General features: G+C 44.7%; 1 protein-coding gene across 1 annotated transcript in view; it reads left to right on the forward strand.

Moving 5' to 3' along the window:
• Positions 1-25,043, forward strand: part of FOXP1 (forkhead box P1) — a 759,404-nt gene that overhangs the window by 96,393 nt on the left and 637,968 nt on the right. The window contains exon 2 of the mRNA XM_006158051.3: positions 21,574-21,703. The gene's annotated coding sequence lies outside the window, so the exon portion shown is untranslated. The remainder of the gene's footprint in view (positions 1-21,573; positions 21,704-25,043) is intronic.

A 25,043-nucleotide genomic window follows, 5' to 3' on the forward strand; every position in this document is an offset into this window, starting at 1 on the left:
AATAATTACTGCTCAAATTTTGCCTGCATTTGTATGTAAGAGTTGAACATGAGGAAATTCTCTGACCAGCCTTGCTGTTAGTACATCATAAGACCCTCACTTCAGAGGGGTCACGACCTATACTCCAGAGCAAGGAATGTTTCACGGAACAGCCGAGAAGAATCTAAATGGATAAGCCTTGCTAGGCTTTCTGTTATCTTCATGACCTCATTTCCTTTTTATGGGATCATCAAACCTGAGCAGGAAATCAAATAGCTTCCCTTGCACCTTTGGGTCTCCAATCCAAAGACTCTGAGACATGTAAAATTAAGGCCCGCTGGTGCCATGGGCCAGTGGTTCAAGGCGCTGAATCTTGCACGGCTGACCACGTGGCTTAAATCCCAGCCTTGGTGGCTTAAAATGCACACTGGGTGCCTGAGTGCACATGCCCAAAATCCCAACTAGATGGAGACATGGATGAGACGGGATTGCAGTGTGAACAAGTCCTAGTGGAGGGTGCTTTCTCCCTCTCCCGTCTCTCAGTCTCGCTTTAGAGCTGGTACACACCCTCTGGCAATTTCTTTTATTATTAATTATTATTATTTTTTGAGAGGTTTTCGCTATAGGGCATGTGTGCTCGCCAGACAAACAGAGAGAGACAGAGAGACAGAAAGCGAGAAATCACCCCCCGGGGGGATGGTCACACCGCAATCCCTTCTCCATTCTCCTCTCGGGATCTTGGGAACATACACACATGCGCCCGGCGTGAGTTTTAAGCCACCGGGTCCGGGACGTGAACCGCAGTCGACTACGTGGGAATCCAGCGACATAGCCATTATGCTAACTGCTGGTTCCCAATTTCTTTTATTATTTTAAGATGTTTTACTACAGGGTATATGCACTTGCCAGAGGAGACAGGGAGGGAAAGTGAGAAATCATCCCCTAGGGGGATGGGACAGTCATGCCATAGTCCCTTCTCCTCCATTCTCCTTTTGAGATTCTGGCATGCTTGTACACAAGACCTGCATGATTTTCAAGCCCCCATGAGGTCCAAGACTCAACAGTGCAGCCATGCAGGATTTAGTGCCTTAAACACCGTACCACCTGCTGGCCCAGTTTTATGGTTGTTAATGGCTGCTAGTATTCATTATCAGTATGAATAGTAGTTTTTTAGTGCATTTAATTTTTAATTAATATTGATTTTTCTTTGTTTTGTACTACAGATAATTCTGTGATGTGTTTATTTGCAACCTTGTAGCTGCGTTTTCCCCAGTGTTTACTTTTCTTAAAGAACTTTGTTTCTGGGACCAGCAGCTGTCATGGTGGTTAAGGAACTGGATTCCCACACGGTTGACCACGGTTCTAGCCCTGGACCCAGGCGTGTGCATGCATGAACAAAATTCAGATGGGGGAGTGGAGGAGAAGAGATCACAGCATGGCCATCCCACCTGGGGAGGATTGCTCACTTTCCTTCTCCCTCTGTTTCTCTTTCTAATGAGACAAAATCTAAAAGACAAAAACAAACAGAAAACCCTTTGTTTCTTTCCCTGTGCTTGAGGATGTGTAAGAGAGTGCGCGAACACCCTCCCACAGGCCTGCTCATACCACAGTCCCCTTTCCTTTGGTCTACATTCTCTCAGGATCCTTGACCCACGTGCATGTGTCCAGCATCTGAGCCTCTTGGGCTGGAATTCAAGCCCTGGTCATCCCTGTGGGATCTGCGTCCTCTCACGGCACTTGACTGCTGTGCTCGGGAGCTGGCCTCATGATTATTAAGGACCATTCCTAAGAGTGAGTAGGTGGCAGGATTTAAGTCTGTTGAGGCTGTGCTTTGAGCTTGAAGCTGCTCACAAGCCCCATTTTACAGATGCAGAAATGGAGGTCTTGGAAAGTCACGCAGTGGGTCCAGCCTCTCAGGGCGCTCTGTAGCAGAGCTGGGAGCTGACCCCTGAGGCTCACACTCTCAGGTTCCCACTCTTGTCTAAAATATTAGGAAGGGTCACGGCAGCCTGGACCCAACAGTGAGCTTGGAGCCAAAATCAAATGCTCATGTGGTGGCTGGCTCGTACCCAGGGAAGCGCAGAGCGGAACCCTCCCCACAGTTACGCGGTGGGACCCAGGCTCAGCAGAGGCAGGAGGTGTGGGAGGAGCCGGTGTCAGGGGAGTGTGAGGATCTTGGTGGCAGATAAGAGGCCATGAGGACAGAGGGAAAGTGACTCCACTTTCACGTGTTAAGGTGCACATGCGTTATCCCCCTTCATCTGCAAAGCACTCTGAGATGGAGCCCTGTCACTGGCTCCATTTTAGGGCTGAGGAAACTGAGACCCAGAGAGCTTGAACGTGTTGACCCTTTAGTGTCACACCGCGGCAGCCACGTCACAGTGCCGTGTGTTGGGAATTAGAACGCAGCGGAGGGCTCGCTACCTGGGATGCCTTCGTGAGGAGTGACTGCCCCGGCTTTTGACCTCGGTAGCGATGATTGTCGGTGGAATCATCTGGCAGTTAATCCTGTACTCCCTGTGACATGGCTGCCATTGTTGTCTTGGAATGTTGTTGACATCCCGCGTTGTGATTTTTTGCTCCTTGGGCTGAGGAGTAGACTGTGCGTGGGTCCCCACCTGCATGCGTGTGTGACCACACGGATCGAGGGGACTCAGTGCCAGTGTGATCTCCTCACTGGAGCAGCTTCTGCGTGGAAGTGGTCATCTCAGCCTTTAGACTTTGGCAGTTGGCATTGGTGGGAGGAAAGGGGTAGGAGAGGCAGGGGGCAGTCCCAGGGTTGTGAATCAGAAGGAAATGACAGAACCAGGAAAAGGCCGAGAGGACGAGCAATCCTGACGGCAGAGTGGAGCGCACGCCTCCTCTGCCTGCAGAAACCCCTCCCGGCCTCCGTCCTCTGTGGAGGTGCCTCATGCCACGTCCAGGCTGCTCCGTCAGAGGTGACTTCACCCCTTGCTTTCCAGGATCTGCCTGACTTCAAGCAAGAAGCCAAGGGATTTAGCCCGTGGGAGGCGACGTGGAGCTCCGTATAGAAGTATAACCCTGTATTTCCCGTTCGGTTTTATCTTGGTTGGGATCCTTTCCACACGTTCTCACATTTCCCATGGGCCCACTGGGGCAGTGGTGGTCAGTACTAGTTGGTGCTGGTTGAGGGAGGAGACTTGGAGTTCACACACAGGTGGCCGTGTCATTTACTAACTGGGGTGAAAAACTGCACGTCTCCAGCCTCGGTTTCCTCGTCTGTACGATCCTAGTGTTGGCTTGTCCCTCTGCTGTAAGGGCTGGGTGACAATGCGTCTGGACACAGAGTAGCCAGCGTGTCCCGCAGAAGGGCTTCATCCAGCGGGTGAGGCACTCCAGAGAACTTCCAGAAATCTGCTGTGTTCAACGCCAGGGTGAAAGGCCAGCACGGTCCGAGTCTTTCTCCTATTTAAGGCACACATTTCAGCGTGTTTGACTCTCTGACACTCTCCCTTTCTGATCCTGGCCCGGTCACCAGCTCGTCTCTTGGCCTCCTGAGACATCTCCAGACGACGTCACTCCACACCCTGGAATGTGCACTCTGCCTTTTCCAAAAGGGAACGTGGCTCTGAGACGCTGGCCAGTTGCGTCAGGTCATTTTCTTATCTACTTGCTGTCGCGCTTGAGTTTTGTTTTTCATTTCATATTTTTTCTTTTTTTCTTTTGTAAGAATTGTCTGGAAGTACTTCAGTCATTTCATTAGTCATTGACTTTTTTGGTGTGAAAGATTGAGAAAAAATGACTTTGAGGCAGTGGGTCAGATGAGCATGGCTGGCTGGAACCAGTTCCCACTGAGTCACCTGTCTGCTCAGACAGCTAGGAGCTGGGGATGCTCGGTGACTGGTCACTGGCCAGCATCACCGTCATTCGAAATTTCTTTTCTGCTCCGTTTTAAGTTGTGGGAGCTCAGATTCCTTTGCAGGGTTGTGGAAAACACTCCAACTATTGTATTTGTGGAGCTTGGAATTCTCAGTTCTCTCTTGGGTGAAAAAGCAGCTTATAGATCTGCATATAAAGTATAATCTTGGAATCAGGCAATGGTGTGCAGGGCCCACATGGGAAAGATTCTGGGTTCACATCCCTGGACCTTCCTGTGCTTATACGGCACCTGTAATCTGGTTGATTTTTGAGAGGATCACAGTGTGAAGACCATTTGGGAGTACCTGTTTGTCTGTTTGTCTCTATTTCTCTCTCATAGAATGAAAAAATAAACAAACAAACAAAAAAGTATTATTGGGCAAGCTGGTGGCATGGTGATTAAAGCAACTGGATCCCACATAGCTGACTATGCAATTTGAATCTCAGATCCTGGTGGCTTAGAAAACATACTGGCCATTTGTGTGTGAGTACCTCAAAATCCAGAAAGGAAAAATGGAGAGGAGATTGTGGTATGACCATTTCATTTGGGGGTGCGTTCTCACTTTTCCTCTTTCTGTGTTTTACTCTGGAGAGTGCATACACTCTTTAGCAAAAACAAATAAACAAACAAAAAAGTATCTCAGGTAGGTTAGAAGAAATGTTTGGAAATGTTTGCATATGCCTAGAAAATTTCAAGATGTATTTATAGTAAAAGAAGACTCTTAGGTATATGGAAAGGATGACTTTTAATTTGTATCTTATATGCTTCTATTCATATTTTTAACCACAATATATCTTTATAATTAATATAAGTTAAAGACAAAGCATCTCATCATAATCACCATTGACCTCTGACTTTATACTCAAACATTCTGATAACTATCTTCATGTTAATATATTGCTTCTAGTCTGGCTTCTTTTGCTTATTCAACTTTTGTACTGATAATCCTAGTTTCAGCTCCTTTTTTTTTTGAGAGGATTTTTGCTATAGAGCATGTGTGCTTGCCAGAAAGACAGAGAGACAGAGAGATAGAAAGAGAGAAATCACCACCACCACCCCCTTCCAGAGGGGATGGCCACGCCGCAGTACCTTCTCCTCCATTCTCCTCTCGGGATCTTGGGCACGCACGCACACGTACCCGGTGTGAGTTTAAGTCACTAGTGCCTGGACCCGAATTGCGGTTGACTACATGGGAGTCCAGCGACAAGGCTATTACACTATCTGATGGGACTTATCTATCTGTCTATCCATTCATCTTTCACTGGTTTTGTTCCTCTGGAGAACTCTGAGTAATACAGACTCTAGGGGTTGGCAGGTGGTGTGGCAGTGAATGGCGCTGGATTCTCACATGGCTGACTGTGGTCCTAGTCCTGGACCTGGTGGCTTGCCTTCTCCCTTTCCTTTTCTCTCTCTGTCTCTCTCTGGTCAAAATAAAAAATAATAATAACAAAAAGAATTAAATGATTTTTTTAAAAAAAGATTCTCTTTAAAAAGATGGACTCAAGGATGTCATTTGATAGGAAGGGAAACCCAGGCTTTGAGAAGCTCACCTACATGCCAGAGTTCTCAAACAGTTGTCAAAGCTGGGACGGAGTCAGTCGATCTTCCTGCTAACTTATCGTGTGGTCTGAACCCCCCGCCTTCGGCAAACACCTCTTGTTGCTGTACCTCGGAAACCATTTTATTTTGGTTTCCTTTCCTTGATCAGAGAGACTGTGTGGATGCCAGGGAGAGTGGCTGCCTCCAAGTGCCCTCAGCTCTTTGTCCCAACTCCCCTGTCCAGCAGGTCCCTGAAGTCATTCGGCTCCAATAACGGATGAGGTGGCACACAGGTGCCACCATGACGACATTTTAATGTAACTGAGGATGTTTATCATATAGTAGTTTCACACCTTAGCTTGATTTTTGCTATTTATTTAGAAAGAGAGGCACCCTCAGTAGGGTCTTGCTATGCCTTGATTCCTCCCCTTAGTTCCCTGCCAGTCAGGATCAGGGACTCAAGCATTCCTGGCATGTTCAGATCACCCCGGACCTGAACCTGGGCCTCCCATATGACTCCAGTATCACGCTAGTGCCCTAGCGCTTGCTCCACTGTGGCTCTACACGGTTTGCTTTATATTTTGGTTCTTGCCATTGGGTGCATGTGCTGACTGGAGACAGACAGTGAGAGGGAAACAGAAATCACTCCCGCAGAGGGATAGCCGTGCTTCAATCCTTGCTCCTCCATCCCCCTCCTAGGATTTTGCACACACCTGTACGTGTGCCAAGTATGATTTTCAAGCCACCAGGTCTGGGACTCGAACTGTGCTTGGCCATGTGGGAATCCGGTGCCATAGCCATTGCATTACTGTGGCCCCAGCCCTGTTTGTTCTTTAGCTTGAGTATGAGCTTAAAGGGTGATTTGGGAGTCCAGGGAAGTATTTGAAGAAAGAATTTGGCCTTTATTTTTATTCGTCTAAGTCATTTGTAGTTAGCCTCAAAGAACAGCAGTAAGATGGCGTATGTTGCTAGCTGGAGTACTGGGACTCAAAGAATTCTCTAGAAGAGAGAGTTGGCCTAACCACAGTGGGAGTTCACACTCAGTGCTGCAGAGAAACTCTTCTTTGTCTCTATGTAAACAGCACCGCTAAGTCCTACTTCAAAGACCGCTTTTCTCAAATGATCCTTACCTTGTTTTCCCTCTTTTCTTCTCCTTTTCCAATAATGGAGGGCTTTTTGTTTTTGCGTTTGAAGCCATTATCTTCTTTGTAATTGTACAGTAGGCAAAAATCATCCCAAGAAAACAGGGCTCCCAAGACACCTGCAATTAATATTGTGACCTAGATGGTTCCCTCACTCATTGATAGGTTGTTTTATTTTTCCTTCCTTATCAGCTGTTAAGTATGCTGCTTATCTAACCTTTCACAGAAAATACGGGTCTTACCCATGAGCAGGGCTGCCTGGTGGTGGTGTGGTCGGCTTCTCATAAGATGTTCCCACAGAAAGGGAGGCTTCAGTTTGTCCCTCCCCGCTGTCTCCAGGACCTGCCATTGTCATTTTTTTTTCTCTCCTTTTCACTAATGTCGTTACTATGATTCTGACTCTTGTTCTCATCCAGTCAAGAGTCCTGGTTACCCGCACCCTAGTGCGAGCCTTTGAGTTGATGCATAGGGATCACCTCTCTAGTGTGAAGATGAAATAATATAATTTGTTTACTGCCTTGAGTTGTTTACCACAGGCTGTGAAAAATATGTTTTGAATTGAACAGTGTGAAAAGCCAGTGTGCTAGTTATCAAAAAGCTCTCCCCTCAAAGTAAACATGTTTATAGAGCAAGACTCAAAACAAAGTACTTGTTCGTGATAAGCCCAGCCAATCAAGAGAAAGTAAACATGTTTACCACAAAAACCTTATAAAGAACCCAGATGGCAGCCAGCGATCTGTTCAGTGACTGTCCTACCAGGGAGCTCCCGAGGCTCCCCCGGGCCTCAGGGACAGGGCCACTGCTTGCCCTGCTAACAGGTGGCCTGCCTCACGCAAGTCCCATTTGATTAACTTAACCCCGGTTCGTCAGTGGGAATAGAAGGCTTATGCTTTTTGAACTGAGCTGTGAGTGGAAGGTTTTGTCAAATTGAGAATTTAGTTCCCATGATTATTCTTCCTTTTTTTAATGAGGGATTTTTTTTTTTTTTAAATTCGTCAGAGGGCATGTGCACCTGCAGAGAGAGACAGAGAGGAAGTGAGAGAACACCCCTCCCACTCCCCATGGGGGATGGTGATGCCCTAATCCCTTCTCCTCCCTCTCTCTCCATTCAGGATTTTGGACATATGCATACGCGCGCACACAGACTCACCTCGTGTATTTCTCAAGCTGCTAGGTCCTGAAACTGCGTGGTCAGCTGTGTGGATTACAGCTGCCGTAACCATCAGGGTTCAGACTGGCCTGAGAGAGATTTTTTTTTTTGGGGGGACGTTTTTGCTATAGGGTACATGTGCTCACCAGAAAGACAGAGAGAGACAGAAAGCAAGAAATCACCCCCTGGGGGGGATGGCCACACCACAATCCCTTCTCCTCCATTCTCCGCTCAGGATCTTGGGCACGCACTCACATGCGCCTGGCGTGAGTTTAAGCCACTGGGTCCAGGACTCAAACCGCTGTTGACTACATGGGAGTCTAGCGACACAGCCATTATGCCAACTGCTGGTCCTGAGAGAGAGGTTTTTGATAGGGTTTCACCATATCATGACTCTCCCATCCCAGCCTCCCAGTTAGCGAAGACTGCAGGAGTGCACCAGCACACCTGGCCTGTTTAGGTTGGGCTAGGAGCTGCACTAGGACCACCCACATGGCCCTTGTCTCTGAGTAGCAGCAGCTTAGCAACGTCTGTTTTTGTGCTTGGGCCACTTCATGATTCTTAACTAGCAGTTGTCACCGATGGGGGTCAGGTAGGCTTCAGGGAACTCTTCCTAGCTCCCCGGGAGGGTGCAAGGTCAGCATCACGTGGAAAGACATTTGTGTCTCAGGTGCTGTGGCGTCAGTGCCCAGGGTGTGAGCACATCCAGCCCTGGCCGCACCAGTCTCACACGCATGATGGAACCACAGAGTCAGACAGGAAGACAAGGACACCCTGAGTGATACAGGAGTTTGCAGAGTCTGAGGTACCAGAGTGAGTCTTGGATGACGTAAGAGAGATGGAGTTCAGAAAGGGAAGGGAGGGTAGCTCGTGTGTCATGGACTCCAGATGGTAGTGGCACGTCTTAGGATCACCCAGGAGCAAGGGCAGGAGAAATGACTGAGTGAGAGTTGGCTCATTAGCGAATTTCCGAATCCAGGGGCTTAGAGGTGGAGCAGGTCTAAGGGATGGTGAGATCCATGTTTCAGCCTTGCCTTTAGGTACAGAGGAAGAAGTAGTGATAGACTTGGAGTTAAGTACACCCTTGCCGTGTATTCCTGTTTTCAGGTACAGAGGAACGTCACCAAAGTTGATTCTAGTAAGTAGCAAAGCTAGGCTTGAACCTAGGAAGTCCAATCTGCAGCCTACACTTTTGGTCACGGCACTAATCTGCTTCTGGAGTGGACAAGAAGGCGGAGGGTTCAGGAAGTTAAGATAAACAGGCATGTACAAGAGACCTTCAAAAAGCTCATGGAAGGCCAGCCTTCTAACCCAGAGTGGTTAAGGGAACTGGATCCTACATGGCCCAGTGTGGTTCAAATCCCAGCCTGGGCAATGTGAAAACATGCTGGGCATATGAGTTTGTGTGCCCCAAATCTTAACAAGATGGAGAAATGGAGGAGAGAGGATTGTAGTGTGACCACTCCCCGTTGGAAGTTGCTTCTCCCAGTCTCCCCCACCGTATTTCTCTCTGGCAAGTACATGTGCTCTGTTGCCCCCCAAAAAAGAAAATTTATAATGTTATATAGTAAAAAAAACCTGCATAGATTTAAAAAATCAACACCAAAATAAACACATTAATTCTATTTTTCCATGAACTTTTCAAAGTTTCACATTTATTCATTCAACAAATGTTTTTTTTTTAATAATTGTTTTATTTAACTTTATTTATTTATTTTAATTTGACCAGAGAGGGACAGAGTAAGAGCGTGTGAGAGAGAGAGAGGGAAAGTGAGGGACCAGCAGTTAGCGTAATGGCTATGTCGCTGGACTCCCACGTAGTCGACCGCGGTTCACATCCCGGACCTGGTGGCTTAAAACTCAAGCTGGGCACATGTGCATGCATGCCCAAGATCCCGAGAGGAGAATGGAGGAGAAGGGATTGCGGCGTGACCATCCCCCCTGGGGGGGGATTTCTCGCTTTCTGTCTCGCTGTCTCTCTCTGTCTATCTGGCAAGCGCACGCACCCTATGGCAAAAACCTCTCAAAAAAAAAAAAAAAAAGAGAGAAGGAAAGTGAGAGAGTCCAGGTCTGGGTCTCAAACTGTGGTTGGCCATGTGAGAGTCCAGCGCCCTTAACCACACAACCTGCCAGCCCCCAACAAATGTTTTTTTTGTTTGAGTGTTTTATGTCTCTCAGGTCTGAGGTAAGCCTTGGTCTGTGTCTTTAAAGGACCATCTTGAGGATGGCTGCTGCGTTTGCTGGAAGTGGCCACACTGAAGCGGTCTGCACAGAGACTGCAGCCAGAGACTGAAACACGTGGGGAGGTGTAGGAGGGCATCTGGGTGTGGGGAAGTAAAAGCTGTGCGTCTGGGCTGGGAGTGGCAGTTCCCATCCATGCGATCCTGAAGAGAAAGGTTTTAAGAGTCTTGGAATCACAGTGGAGAAGGATGATGGTATTTTCGGGGGCGGTAGGTGACAGGCAAGATGGGTGTGAGCAGAGGAACTAGAGAAAAGCCAACCCTTTCCTCCTTACTTTCCTGAAGTCAAGGTGTACTGAGGGAGTGGCTTCTGGAAAAGGAGAGATGGGATTCTTGCAGAAAAAGCGTTGGGACCAGTAGATGGCATAATGGTTACGTCACTGGACTCCTACATAGTCAACCGCAGTTTGAGTCCCAGACTTGGTGGCTTGAAACTCATGCCAGGCACGAGTGCATGTGTGTCCCAAGATCCTGAGAGGAGAATGGCGAAGAAGGGATTGTGTCATGGCCATCCCAGGTGGGTGATTTCTCACTTTCTGTCTCTCTGGCAAGTGCATGAGCCCAGAGCCAAAAATCTCCCTCAAAAATGAAAAGGAAAGAAAAGAAAAAGTGGCAAATCTCTCGATTCCAGATGTTGGTTATGAGGTAGGGAGAGGTGAACCTTGGAGCCCAGAAAACCTTGGAAAGTCTTGGAAAGGAATTTCTTCAGCCCGGAAAAGGGCTTCTGAGTTGCTTGGAAGGGGGACAGAATATGGTCTATCTCACCTCCGTTGAGGCCAGGTGTTGAAGGTGGGAATTACAGTTACGCCAGTCCTCTTCTGACTCAGGAGCAGGTGAAGGATGGGGCAGCCAGACGCCACAGGAAAAACTCATCCGGTCTTCAAGTCTAGAATGGAATGTTCAGAGTTGAAGTGAAAAATAGAGCAGTAAACAAATAAGCCTAAAGAGGTTTCTATTTAGGCTTCAGAACTAGAATAGTAATTTCACAGAAACCGTACGGCCCGTGTATTCTAATTAATCCAGCAGATTGCCTTAAAAACCTTTTATTTCTGGGCACAGTTACTAGTAAGTCCGCTGATCATTTGAAAGAAATCTTACTAGTGAAAACTTAACGAAAGAGGTAGTGATTAAGGCCAGCTTGGTAGCACGGAGGTGACCCACTGTTCACGTGATGCTGGGTTCATAGGGAGGAGGGCCCGGTTGGTACCCGCAGAGGACCTGCACACACCAGGTCGTGACCCTGCCTGGTAGGAAGGCGACAGGGGTGTCATGGCGTGGGGCCCTGTTGAGGTCATGTCTCTGTATCTCACTCTCATGACATAAATAAGTCCAACCAAAGCAAGATCCACTCCTTTTGAATAAGGCAATTGAAATGAATTTGAAGTTGACCAAGCTTGCTAAAGCCACGGACGTTGGTGTCGTGCGTGACCTGTCCCGTCAAATCTGGTGACCATATTACTAGCACTTTAGAACCTAGCTGTTCAGACCGATGCTTATTTAGGGTACATTCGCATAATGATTCTTCTTCTTTGAAAAACAGAAGTATTATTTGTTCTTTTCTAGGCTTTGTTAATTGAGGGAGATTGGCATTTTATTTATGAGCTGACAACACATACCTTCTTTTTTTTTTTTTTTTTCAGCCGATGTGCTTTTTGAACTAGGTTCAGCATTGTCAGAAAGTTATTCAGAGGAGTTGGTGATGGAGCCTGCTCCACCCACTTCTGTTCCCTTTCTATTTCGGTGCCATTTGCAACAAAGGAAACTCAGTTAGTAAATTAGGGAAGGATTGAAGCCTCACACATGCACTCCTTCCTCATCAGGTTGTGTAACTGGTGAGACAACGCGGGCCGTGCTGCCTGTGGCACGTGAGGCCTGAAGGAACATCTGTGTGACCCCCATGAGGTGGCCTAGGTCGTGGGGCTCCCAGGTTGACAGATCAATGTGACTTAGTTGCATTAGGAAAACAAGCGGGGGGGAGAAAAACCTAGAAAAGATAAATGTGTTTGTATCTGTACATTCTTGTGTACATACATACATTTGTGAGTGTTTATGTGTGCGTTTATATACATACTCATTTATACATATTTATATTCTGTGTGTATATGAAATTCCAGATTTAGCATTCTCAAACCAGGGGAGATCTGGGGGATAATACATTGAATTTGACTTTCCTATCAGGGTCCCTGAGAGAAACAGATGGCTGCTTCTCTCCGGGGCCTGAAAGGATAAGGGAAGGGCGGATGGTGGTAAGTGAAGCCCAGAGAGGTGAATTATATAGAGAAGATTGCCTGGCTGGAACTGTGACTCGTTAAGATGGTCTGGGGGCCAGTAGGTGGCGTAGTGGTTAAGGTGCTGGACTCCCACATGATTGACCATGGTTCGAGTCCTAGAGCCAGTAGCTTGAAACTCAGTGCTAGGCATCAGTGCGTGTGTGTCCAAAATCCTGAAGGGAGAATGGAGAAGGAATTGCAGCATGGCCATCCCTCCGTGGGGTGATTTCTTGCTTTCTGTCTCTTTGTCTCTCTGTCTCTCTGGTGAGCACATGCACCCTATAGCAAAAATAAAGTTCTCCAAAAAAAAACTTAAAAAAAAGATGGTCTCAGTGAACCTGCAGTGCCTGCTAGGGAAGGGAAACCAGGGCTATGAAGAATAGTCCCTCTTCTCTGACTTCCTGAGACAAGCCCATCTGTTGGTTGAGTCCAGATAGTAGCCTGAAGGCAGCCTTCTCGGACACAGAGCCGGGTGTGGGCTGGCGGGTGATATACCAGGAGAAGCGAACAGATCTGTGCACATTCAGTCGCCATACTCACCCAGAGAATCCGCGGGAGAGGTCAAGGAGGGAAACACCTAGCTCAGAGCAGTGGTTCCCTAAGTGCCAGGCCCGGGCCAGTAACACCAGCTTCGCTTAAGAGCTTGCTAGAAAATCTCAGGCTCCACCTTGGAACCTACTGAGTGAGAGATGAGGGAGACACCTGGCAGTGTGGTTTCCAAATGCTCCTGGAGATTCTGAGCCTGCCCAAGATGGAGAGCCTGTGCTGGAAGTCTCTAAGGTGCTGGAGGCCCCATGAATGATGATCAGTGTCTCTGAGGGTCGCTGTGAGCAGTTTTGGGCGTGTCGTCCACTTCAAGCCACCGCTAGACATTCTGTGGGCTCCCAGTCCTCCCTTTTTAGGATGGGCATCTTCGATGGAAATGGAGTATCGGATTACGTTTCCACCATGGGGCTCATACCCTGTGCAGCTCATTCCTTTCAACTTGGAACTTCTCTCAGCTGTGCAAGGACGCTCCAGGGCTGGAAGCAGACTTTTGGAGGTTGTTTTTGAAAACTAGATGCAAATGCTGCCTGTGCTGTTGTTGTTTTCCCGGTGCCTGGCAGTGTTTGGTAAACAACTTGATTGCTAGGTCCTGGCCTCAGGGAACCACAGCTGCTCTTTCCAGCTCCCTGCAGACTTTTGTACCGAGCAGGGATTGCTTCAGGGAAAAATAAACAGGGGAGAACAAAACAAGAAAACATCACTGTTGTTTTCTTGCTGCCTCTACCTGTTTTCCCAGAGCTATTTTGCAACCACAGGTCTGGGCTTTTTGGTGCCACCATGGCTCTAAAACAACAACCACCACCACCACCAGGCAGGCATTCTGGGCTTTTTTTCTCTGTGGCTACACTGTGGCATTTGGAGTAGCCACGGGACTTGGAATAGATGCAAATGCTGCCTGTGCTGTTGTTGTTTTCCCGGTGCCTGGCAGTGTTTGGTAAACAACTTGATTGCTAGGTCCTGGCCTCAGGGAACCACAGCTGCTCTTTCCAGCTCCCTGCAGACTTTTGTACCGAGCAGGGATTGCTTCAGGGAAAAATAAACAGGGGAGAACAAAACAAGAAAACATCACTGTTGTTTTCTTGCTGCCTCTACCTGTTTTCCCAGAGCTATTTTGCAACCACAGGTCTGGGCTTTTTGGTGCCACCATGGCTCTAAAACAACAACCACCACCACCACCAGGCAGGCATTCTGGGCTTTTTTTCTCTGTGGCTACACTGTGGCATTTGGAGTAGCCACGGGACTTGGAAGGCCTTGGAAAGGACTTAGTAGCCACTGCCAGGATGTATGCATTTTTAAATATGTAAATTAAAAGGGAGAAAGCTTCATTCTTTCTAATGACCCCCAGGATGGTAATCTGGCTTTTCAAATCTCTAGGAAAACAGATTGAATATGGCACAATGAATGTTTCAGCACTTCCAGGTTTTTCTCGAAAATATTTTAATGGGCTTTTAATTTATTGCAGCTCTTGATTAGCAGGGTCGAGGCAGGGTTATTGCTGACCTCCTGAGCCAAGGCTCTCCTGGGGCTTAGCTCAGTGGAGAAGAACAAAGGCTCACTGGGGTTTCCAGACAGAACCTCCCAGGACTAAGCCCCTTGGGACTGGCTGATGGGTTTTTGTCCTGAAGTGGTGGGAGAGCAATGCCATGCTCCTCCAGCCTTCATCCTGACTTCCCAGGGGGTTTGGTAGAAATGCAGATGCATGGAACTTGATAGCGAGGGTGCACTGTGGAGGGCAGGAGTCTGCATATCCAGCCAGTGACCCAGCAACATACTCAAGTTTGTGTTCTAGGCTTTGGTGATTGATACCTTGTTTCTAGTATAAACTATTCTAGTCAGCTACAATACGAAGCCCAAGATGGTGCCGTCTCACTTTTATGTTGTTCTTTTTAATTTTGAGACCTGCCTGTTGTTTTATTAATAATGCATTTACTTTCCATTTACTTACAACTTCCTCTCCATGTCGTTAAATCAGGGAACTTTCTGGAATCATTTTCTTTTTTACCTGAAATAAATCTTCCAGAATGTTCTGAGATGGGGTACTTCAGAAAGTTCATGGGAAAATGAAATTTAAATATGAGTTTATTTTGGTGCAGAAGTTGTATAATATTAACCCCATGAACTTTTCTTTTTTTAAAATAATTATTTATTATTATTTTCTTTAATTTGCTATTGGGCACATGTACTCACTAAAGAGAAAGAGAAGAGGGGAAGAGTGAGAAAGCAAGCCACCAGGTACACAGTTGGCCATGTGGGAGTCCAGCACCTTCAGCCACTACGCCATCTGCTGGCCCCTCCATGAACTTTCAAAGACATCCTCCCCAGCCCTGTTAGAGAGGTGATGTATTTCTTATGATCTAAAAAGATGTTTTCTTACCCTCTTCAAACAATAGGTGATTTATAAAAAGAAATTACCTGTTTTATTTATTTTTTATAATTATTTTTAATTCACCTGAGAGAGACAGAGAGGGAGAGACAGAGAGGGAGAAAGTGAGAAAGCAAACCATCAGGTCTGGGACTCGAATCACAGCTGGCCATGTGAGAGTCCAGTGTTTTCACCCCTGCAGCACCTGCTGGCCCTAAAAGGTAGTTTTTTTCTGGGCATTCAATTCTAGTAGACAATTTTTGCCTCTGCAATGTGTTCTGGATAATTTATTTGGATGTTTTCTTCTTTTCTGGTTTTCTGGTTTTTGTTTTTGTTTTTCAGTTGCTGACTTTATATTTCCAGAACTCAGACAGCTAAGTGTTTTGGTTAGTTACGAAGCTCCGTGAAGACAGAATTTATCCCTTGGCCCTTTGGATTCTTAACAAAACATACACAAAAATAAAAATGTTCCACGAATCACAGTGGTTATTTGCCCTTGATTTTTTGTGTGTGCCAGGTTACTTTCATGTATTGGGAAGTCAAGCAAGACAGCACTAATGACCATGTTCTTCCAGCACTGTTTATGTCTTAGCTAGAAATCTGCTGCTCCGCTGAATTAAAAGACTTTCTCCGTGCAATCTCCCACCAGCTCTCTGTCCTCACTGGCTGTTCTTATTTGCTGGCAATTTGCCGATTACCCACCCCTGGGCACTTGAATACCTGGTAGAATGCGTTTTCTCCACCCAGTCTGCCAGTTCCTTCCAAACTTGCTCAAGATAATTCCTCAAGAAAGGCCTTATCTACCCAGGTAGCTACTATGTTTTATATAGTGGTTTTTTTTTTGCATTTATTTGTATTACTTCTCCCTACTTTTTAATTACTCTCAAATCACAGAATAAGAGACTTGAACGGGACCTTTGCAAGTTTTATTTTTATTTATTTAGACAATTTTTTCCTTGCTTTCTGATTTTCTTTCTTTCTGTGTCTCTTTCTGGTCGAATTAAAAAAATAAATAAATAAATAAAATTTTTTAAAAATTTAAGAAAAGGGGACCAGCAGGTGGCATGGTGGTTAAGGTACTGGACACTCCCACACATCTGACCATGGTTTGAGTCCTGGATCAGGCAGCTTGCTTTCTGACTTTCTCTTTCTCTCTCTTTGTGTCTCTTTCTGGTCAAATTAAAAAATTAATTAATTAATTAAAAAAAATTTTAAAGAAAGAACCAATGGACAAAACCTGGTATTAAAAAAATTTTTTTTTCATGTAAACTAATTAACAACTTGGCTGTCATCTTTGAAAACTTTTGACATTGTACTGAACAGAAACCTGGATATGGCTTTGGTTTGTAGAACTGAAAACTCTTAAACCTTTGGAAGCATGCTTCCTTGTGGCAGTAATTGAAAGTGAAGTCTTTCCTGGGGACCAGCAGATGGCATAATGGTTATGTCACTGGACTCCCACATAGTCAACTGCAGTGCAAGTCCCAGACCTGGTGGCTTGAAACTCATGCCAGGCACATGTGCATGCATGCCCAAAATTCCGAGAGGAGACTGGAGGAGAAAGGATTGCGATATGGCCATCCCTCCTGGGGGAGATTTCTCACTTTCTGTGTCTGTCTCTCTGGCAAGTACACATACCCTATAGCAAAAATCTACCACCCCTCCCCCCAAAAAAGAAAGTGAAGTCATTCCCTGTTAGATGAGAAAGTGGGGAGGATGGGGTTTCTAGCTTGATTTACTCATCACCTCTCCTCTTTCTTTTATTCCTTCTTTTTTCTTTTCATAGTTTGCTGTAGAGCATGTAAGCTCACCTGGGAGAGAAGAGAATATATCAGAGTGAGAAATCACCTTTCCATGAGGATGGCCATGCCACAATCCTCTCTCCTCCATTTTCCTCTTGGGATTTTAGACACACATGCACACACATTTCACGTATTTTCCAAGTTGCTGAGTCCAGGACTCGAACTGCACAGTTGGCCATGTAGAATGCAGCTTCCTTAACCACCACACCACCTGCTGGCTCTTCACGTTTCCTCTTACCTTACACTTGACCTACTTTATTCACTTTGTCTACATGGTCATTATAGGGACTTTAGCTTTTCCTGTATGAAAAAAGAAGCTTAGGTTCAGAAAGGTTCATTGTCTCCTATAAGATTTCACGGCCAAGACTCATTTGAGCAAGATTAGTCAGGAGGGTGTCCAGCATAAGGTAGGCACTCAAATTTTTTGTAATTAGTGTATTGGCTGGAAAAATATGGAGTCCTTATGCACATAGGCTTTCTAAATTCAAGCTACTAAAACTCTCTGCTTCAGTTTTTTTAATCGGCATACTGAGTTTATAGTAATAGTATGTATGAGGAACTTTTTGGTTGTAAGAATAGAAATTGATAAAATTGCTCTTGTAAAATACTTAATGTCTCACACATAGTAAATTTTCAACATATGACAATTATCTTTTTTTTTTTTGAGAGGTTTTTGCTATAGGATGCATGTGCTCTCCAGAGAGAGAGAGAGAGAAACTGAGAGACAGAAAGCAAGACATCACCCCCCCAGGGTGGATGGCCACACCACAATCGCTTCTCCTCCATTCTCCTCTCGGGATCTTAGACATGCATGCACATGCGCCCAGCATGAGTTTAAACCACCGGGTCCAGGACTTGAACTGTGGTCTACTACATGGGAGTCCAGTGACATAGCCATTATGCCAACTTCTGGTCCCGACAATTATCTTTTTAGAGGATGCTAAAGAATTTTCAGTTGGTAATTCATTCATCAACTCAAAACATTTATATAGACTGCTCGCTATGAACCAGGCATGTTTCTGAAGTTTTTTGGAGTATAGCAATGAAACAGGAGTTCCTTTATCTTATTGAGCTTGTGTACTAGATGGGAAGATATAAGAATGAGAAAAAAATTGGAGATTATGACAAGGACTCTGGAGTAAGAAACTATTATGATAATAATTAAGACTTAACTTGGAACATAGCTTAAGTAGGGGCCAAGACAGGCTTCTGGAAGAGGGTCTTGGCACTAGGACCCAATGATGAGAAGGACCCTATTATGTAAGGAGGAAGCTCATTGCATCCTGGGTAGCTAGAATAGCAAACCAGCCCTGGGACAGGAAACACTTGGCTTGCTTGAATCAGAAGGCCTGTGAGTTGTAGGCAGGGATTGGATTAGTGGCTCCAGATGAAGTCACAAAGAAGAGAATGACCAGATGTTTGTAGGCTATGGCAGGAAGTTTGGATTTTATCCTAAAGATATTGACCAACTTCAGCCTATTTCTGTTTTTTTTGGTTGTTTTTTTATAACATGACATTGACTTCATAGCATTGGGGAGCCTCTCTGAGTCTTGAAAATTCTTGTAGGGCTTCAAGGCTACGTGGATGCCTGGAAACATTGAGCTTCACCATTTGGACTCCAAGTGCCGTCTGCGATTGGCAGTGTCAGCATCTTTTGATAGTCTAATAGAAATGCATGCTCAGGCCAGCATGTAGCCTGGGGGTTAAGGCAGCTGGATCTCACATGGCTGACTGTGTGGGGCAAGTTTCATCCCTGGTGGTTTGAAAAACACACTGAATGCATGTGCGTATGTTTGTGCATGCCCAAGATCCTGAAAAAGAGGGAAAATGGAGAAGGATTGCAGCATGACTGTGTCCTATGGGGATGCTTCTCTCTCTCTTCCCCTCACTCTGGCGAGTGTATGTGCCCTCTGGCAAGAAAAAAGAAAACGTACTTTCAGGCCCCAGTGTAGACCAGTCTGAGGGACTAACACTCAGGAATCCGTACTTTAAATGTCTGCAGGGACCAACAGATGATGTGATGGTTACGTAACTGGACTCTCACATAGTTGACTGTGGTGCAAGGCCCAGACCCAGTGGCATGTGTATGCGTGCCCAAAATCCTGAGAGGAGAATGGAGGAGAAGGGATTATGGCATGGCCATCCCCCCAGTGGGCAATTTTTAGCTTTCTGTCTCTCTCTCCATCTCTCCGGCGAGCATACATGCCCTATAGCAAAGATTTCTCTGCTAAAAAAAGAGTATCTCCAGGTGATGCTTTAGCACCCTCAAGGTGGAGAAGCATTAATTTAGAATACATGTGGACAGGTTCCCACAGAAGTTGGAGCTGCACTCTTCGGAGAGAAAAGGAAGCCTTTGATGGGCACTCGGGGGATGGTGTCGGCCACGAGGGGGCCAGCTCACCAGAGTTGGGTGCTAGTGCCAGGGCGAGAATTCTCATCACTTGCAAAACTCTCTTCCCACATCACATCTTTGGTGTTGGGGTTCTGTTTGGCATAAGTATGATTCATAGTAAAAACAAAACAAAACTCTCTTTAATTAGGAGACTTAAAGGAGAAACTACTAGCTTCAGTTATTTAGAACAAATATGCTTTATCAGAATGGAAAAGAAACTTGAGGACCAGCAGTTGGCGTAATGGCTATGTTGCTGGACTCCCATGTAGTCAACCACGGTTCGAGTCCTGGACCTGGTGGCTTAAACTCAGGCTGGGCGCGTGTGCATGCATGCCCAAGATCCCAAGAGGAGAATGGGGGAGAAAAGATTGTGACATGGCCATCTCCTCTGGGGGGTGATTTCTTGCGTTCTGTCTCTCTGTCTCTCTCTGTTTTTCTGGTAAGCACATGCACCCTAAGCAAAACACTTTCAAAATAAAAGAGAAGAAGCTGGCTCAGTGTACTCTGATCCCAGACACTTGAAGGAGGTAAGGCAGGAGAATCATGGGTTTGAGGCCAGCCTGGACAATTTTAGGAGGCTCTCAAAGACACAGAAGGGAGGGGGCCCAGTAGGTGACGTGGTTATGGCCCTAAGCTCCCACATAGCTACTATGGTTCTCTTCCTGGATCGGCAACTTGAAACTCACGCTGAGTTGAATGTACATGCATGCGCAAAATCCTGAAAGGAGAATGGAGGAGAAGGAATTGTGGCATGGCCATTCCCCCTGTGGGGCAGTTCCTCACCCTTTCTGTCTGCCTCTCTGTGTCTCTAGTAAGTGTATGTGCACTATAGCAAAAAATCTAAAAACATGTAAAAAATAAAGGAGTAAAGAAGAGAGAAGGAAGGAAGGAAGGAAGGAAGGAAGGAAGGAAGGAAGGAAGGAAGGAAGGAAAAAAGAGAGGTTTAGAGGTGGAAGGGACTTGGAGAGCATTGTTAATGCTGCTCTGACCTTTTAGGTGAATAGGCTGAAATTCTGAAATGTTAAGTAGCTCTCTTGGGCCCACACCATTTATTAAAGATAGTACTAAGTTAGAATTCAGGTTTTTCAACTGTTTGTCTTGTTTTGATGGAAATATGGGTCGAATGTCTCTCTCTCTCTCACTTTATCTTATTTATTTCATTTTGTGGCTAGACAGTGCATGCACTTACTAGAGAGGGACAGAGTGGGGATAGAGGAGAAGGCGCGTCGTTTATGGAATATGGTCACATCACAATCCCCTTTCCTTCATCTCTCTCTCTCCATTCGGGGTTTGGAGCATACACACACGTGTTTGGCATGTTTTTCAAACTGCCGGGTCCTGTACTCAAATCACTCAGTCAGCTACGTAGCATCCAGATCCCTTAGCCATCAGGCCATGGAGATGGCCTGGTATCTCTTATCTGAAATGCTCGAGACCAGAAGTAATTGGTATTTTTTTCAGATTCTGGAGTATTTGTACATACATAATGAGACGTATTGATGATGAAAGCCTCAATATAAATTTACGTTTCATACACATCTTGTATACAATGCCCAAAGGTAATTTGATACGATATTTTTATTGTAGCATTTTGACTCCAGGGTATAACATGAGGTCAGATGTAGAATTTTCCAATTGTGGCATATTGGTACTTATAAAATTTCAGATTTTTGGGCATTTTGGATTCTGGATTTTTTAAAATTAGGAATGGTCAACCCATATCTTTATGATCATTGTTCTTTATATAATTCGTAAACATTTTTAGAACAAAATAGAATGACTTTAGAGGTTTTTGATGGTTACCTCTCTTACTAGTTTTCATGTACATTATTATTATCAAGATAAAAAGAGAGTTTGAAATCATTTCTTAATATTTTCATTTTTTTCATCATGTGGAAAAGATCATCACTTTTAATAGGAAGTGGTGCAATTGTGTAAGATTTGAGTTAAAACAGCTTGTACCTGAATACCGTATGATGGGATGTGATATTTTTATAATGCCAAACTATTTAAAATATTTGGTACAAACACCAGAGTAAATAACAACCTCTCAGGGTGCGTGTTGAAGTCATTGGTAAACGTATCTTTCAAAACATTATTTCCGGTTCATATTTAACAGAATCACACTTGATGTATTGACATACCCTCGTTTGATCGGTGTTTTCCCCCACCTCTAGATTCTATGTCTGTCTGGCTGTTTTCAAGTTTAAGGAAGTGGTGGTTTTAGAAGTTACATCTTAGTTATGTGCAAAAAATATTTTTGTGTTGCAGTGTCCCAGGAGCTTTGGCTGACAATTCCAGTTTGCAAACGCAACGTTTTGGCAATGGTGAGGGCTTCGATCCTGTCTCTGATTTGCTGTCAACCATGAACACATGGGTGTGATGCCTGCTTGCTGAAAGGGTGAGTGCATGTCTGGGATTACTCGTCTGAAAAGTCACGAAACAAAATGTCCCGCGGGACGTCCTCTCCTCCTATGGAGGATGAGACATTCTCCCTTTGAAACAAAGGACAAACTCTGACATGGATTTCTGATAGAACCTTTTCAGACAATTCCTGCGATGATCTGACGATTTATAAAAGGCACAGTAGGACACAGAAGAACGGGGCCGGGGGGGTTCAAAAAGTTTATGGAAAACACATATTATGAAAAGTATGTGTAGATGTCAGATTTTTGGATCAACCACGTAAACTCACACCTTCATTTTATTTCTCGACCAACTTTTGAAGTACCTTTGTATTTGCGTCTGTTTGTTTCCGTACCCTATAGGGTAGACTATGTAAATTATAGACTACATGCACAACCGAGTGAGTAATTGCTTTTTTGTTTCCATTGTAATTTGGTGATAATGTTGGACAGCCATGACAAGTGGCAATAATGACTTCATCTTCAATTCTGGAGAAATTTGAGTCGTATCTCTTCTTTAAGAGGGTCCTATCCCAAGTGTTTTACATGGTCAGGGCCCTTGAGAAAGCCAAAGGGTTGGAAACTTTGGATTCTGAACAATCAGAAAGACTCTCAGGCATCTTTTTCCTATCATAGTTTACATCATCGGATTATTTATTGACTTGAGGACATGAGAAAGGATGTAATATTTTTCTGTTTTGTGTGTTTGCCACATTTGATAGCAAATTTCTCCAAAGATCATTGCCTTCTCCACAGTAATAAATAGTTGACTTGCTTTATCCAGGACAATACTTGGTTGTGTCCAGGTGTTTTGGGTGGAAACTCTGACATGGTCCAATGGTAGCCTTGTCATAGCGTGAGGTCAGTTTTATGGGGGACCGCTTAGTTTCCGATTTGCATCAAATGGAATTGAATAGGATAAACAATGGGAAGAAACTCATCTTGTTTGTTTTAGTGGAAGTTATATTCAAAACAGAGTCTATATTTTGGGGAGGGATGTGTAATGAAGCAGAAGGAGCATGTTATTAGAAAGTTGAGATACCTAATAGCTACCTGATACATAGCAAATTAGTCTCTCTTTCACTCTTTTTTTTTTTCTCCCATCTCCTATATTTAAAACAAAGCCTGTAGGTTAGAGAATCCTATTTTATCAGTGCTAATAAGACTCTAGGAGTCATCTGTTTAAATCTTCTTGCTTTACAAATGGGAGGACTGACACCCAAAAAGTTTATGTGGGATGTCTCAGTGCCTGGGCTTAGTCAGAAATGGACCTTAGTTATTTGGTCCTCACTCAGTTGTTCTTTCTAGCTCATTGTTATCCATTCAGCTATTTGGGCCACATTTTAATAGATTTTACATCTGAAGGTCATTTTGATAAATTCTTCTCATTTCACATATTTAAAAAAAAATTGAACCTTAGTGCACCAACTGGCCCAAATTAAATTAGAGCCCTGGTGATCCTCCAAGAACTTGTTGGTTCTAAAATTCCCTTCTGCTTAGGCTGACTTCTTTTTTTTTGGGGGGGGGGAGGTTTTTGCTATAAGGTGTGCGTGCTCACCAGAAAGACAGAGACAGAGAGACAGAAAGTGAGAAATCACCTCCCCAGGTGGGTGAAGAATTTATCAAAATGATCTTCAGGGGGATGGCCATGCTGCATTCCCTTTTCCTCCATTCTCATCTTGTGATCTTGGGCATGCATGCACATACACCTGGCATGAGTTTAAGCCACTAGGTATGGGACTTGAATCACGGTTGGCTACATGGAAGTCCAGTGACATAGCCATTATGCCAACTGCTGGTCCCATGCTTAGGCTAACTTCTTATCTGACTACCTGTACTTTGTATTCCATTCTGCTGAAACTAAAAGTAGAAGAAAAAAGTCAAATCTATCTTTCTCTCAGTATTCTTTCTTTTATTGGCAAGACATAAGGGAATAGTATAGATTAACAAATAGGCAAGAATGTCCACAGTGAAAAGAAAAGTTTAATGGAGTCATGTAATTATAGAGCTATTGGAGATGTTCAGTCATTTTACTGAGGGTTCTTGGGCAAGCCTAAGTACCCCTACGAAATCCTAAGGAGGTTTTCCATTTCTACACAGTCATGATAGACTTTCACACATGGTCTGTAGATAACTGAGCAGATCGCACATGTTAGAAAAATCTTTATTTTTGAGGATTCAGGTTGAGACCAAAACCTGAATCTGTCTGATATACATATGAGTGTATAAAAGATCCTGGAATTTTAAAGGTATTGAAATAGCCACAAAAATCAGGTTTTAGGTTACCTGTCATCTCTGTCTCCAGTATTGAGAGAGTCTGACTCAGTCTCACTATCATAAAATTGATGTATGAAATTTAACAAAACCACATGAATGGATTTATTGAAGAGAGGTTCATTTTATTAATTTCAAGTGAATAAGGCGCACGTTTGAAACATCGATCTAAAGAACTATCAATATAATACAAATGATGATCTCTTTCCAAAAAATGTACTGTGAGGCCCAGTCGAATGCTAGCTTTTTTTTTTTTTTCTAGACAAGGAAGTGCTTCGTATTTATCAAACTGTAATAAACTTCCCTTTGCTGTACTTTTAGTAGAAAGTCAAAGTCCCCAAAATCTTATGTGCTGGAGCATGTGTTCTGATTTTCTGTCCTCTTCCCAGTTTTCCTTCAAGACACACTTCCAAGGTTTACTCAAAGGACTCATTCTCTCCCTCCGTGGTGTAATGGCCTGGCCTTCCATGCGTGGTGCATCTGATAGCTAGTTAGCCTTTTCCATTGTCAAGAATTTATTCACAGTTCTATGCCTTTTAGAACTTTATAGTTTATTGAGTAACCAAAAGAAGTACCGATTAATTATTACAGCTGATAATTTGGAGTCGTTAGGCTTGAAATCAGCTCTAATTCTGAGCGAAGCATTTCATGGTAGAGCTGGGTCAGTCTCCAGAGTTGGCAGCCGGAACAACACCTCACCTCACTCAAATGCAGAGAAATGAAACCATGAGATTAAAGCTTTGCACACATAGATCATTATGACAAGTTTTTTTGTTTTTTTTTTAAGGTCAGAACTAGGTAATGTTCTCGATTTATGTTGGTGATAACCGTGCGTGCGTAATACATGAACTTAGGGGCAGGGTACGGGGGAGGAAGGACTGAGTGCGTCAGGTCAGTGCTGTGGCTCTTCACGGCAGCAGGATCGGCGTTGGCTCCTGTTTCTGGGCACGGGGCTTTCGTTGATATTGGTACCTATACGATGCATGTCACGAGACTCCAGGAGTGAAAAGTGGCGAAGTCTGCTGCATATTTAATAGGCAGTTAGCCACAGTGTTATTAATA

The sequence above is a fragment of the Tupaia chinensis genome, unplaced genomic scaffold, assembly GCF_000334495.1.
Source record: "Tupaia chinensis unplaced genomic scaffold, TupChi_1.0 Scaffold000570_1, whole genome shotgun sequence".
In the NCBI taxonomy this organism is placed as follows: Eukaryota; Metazoa; Chordata; class Mammalia; order Scandentia; family Tupaiidae; genus Tupaia; species Tupaia belangeri.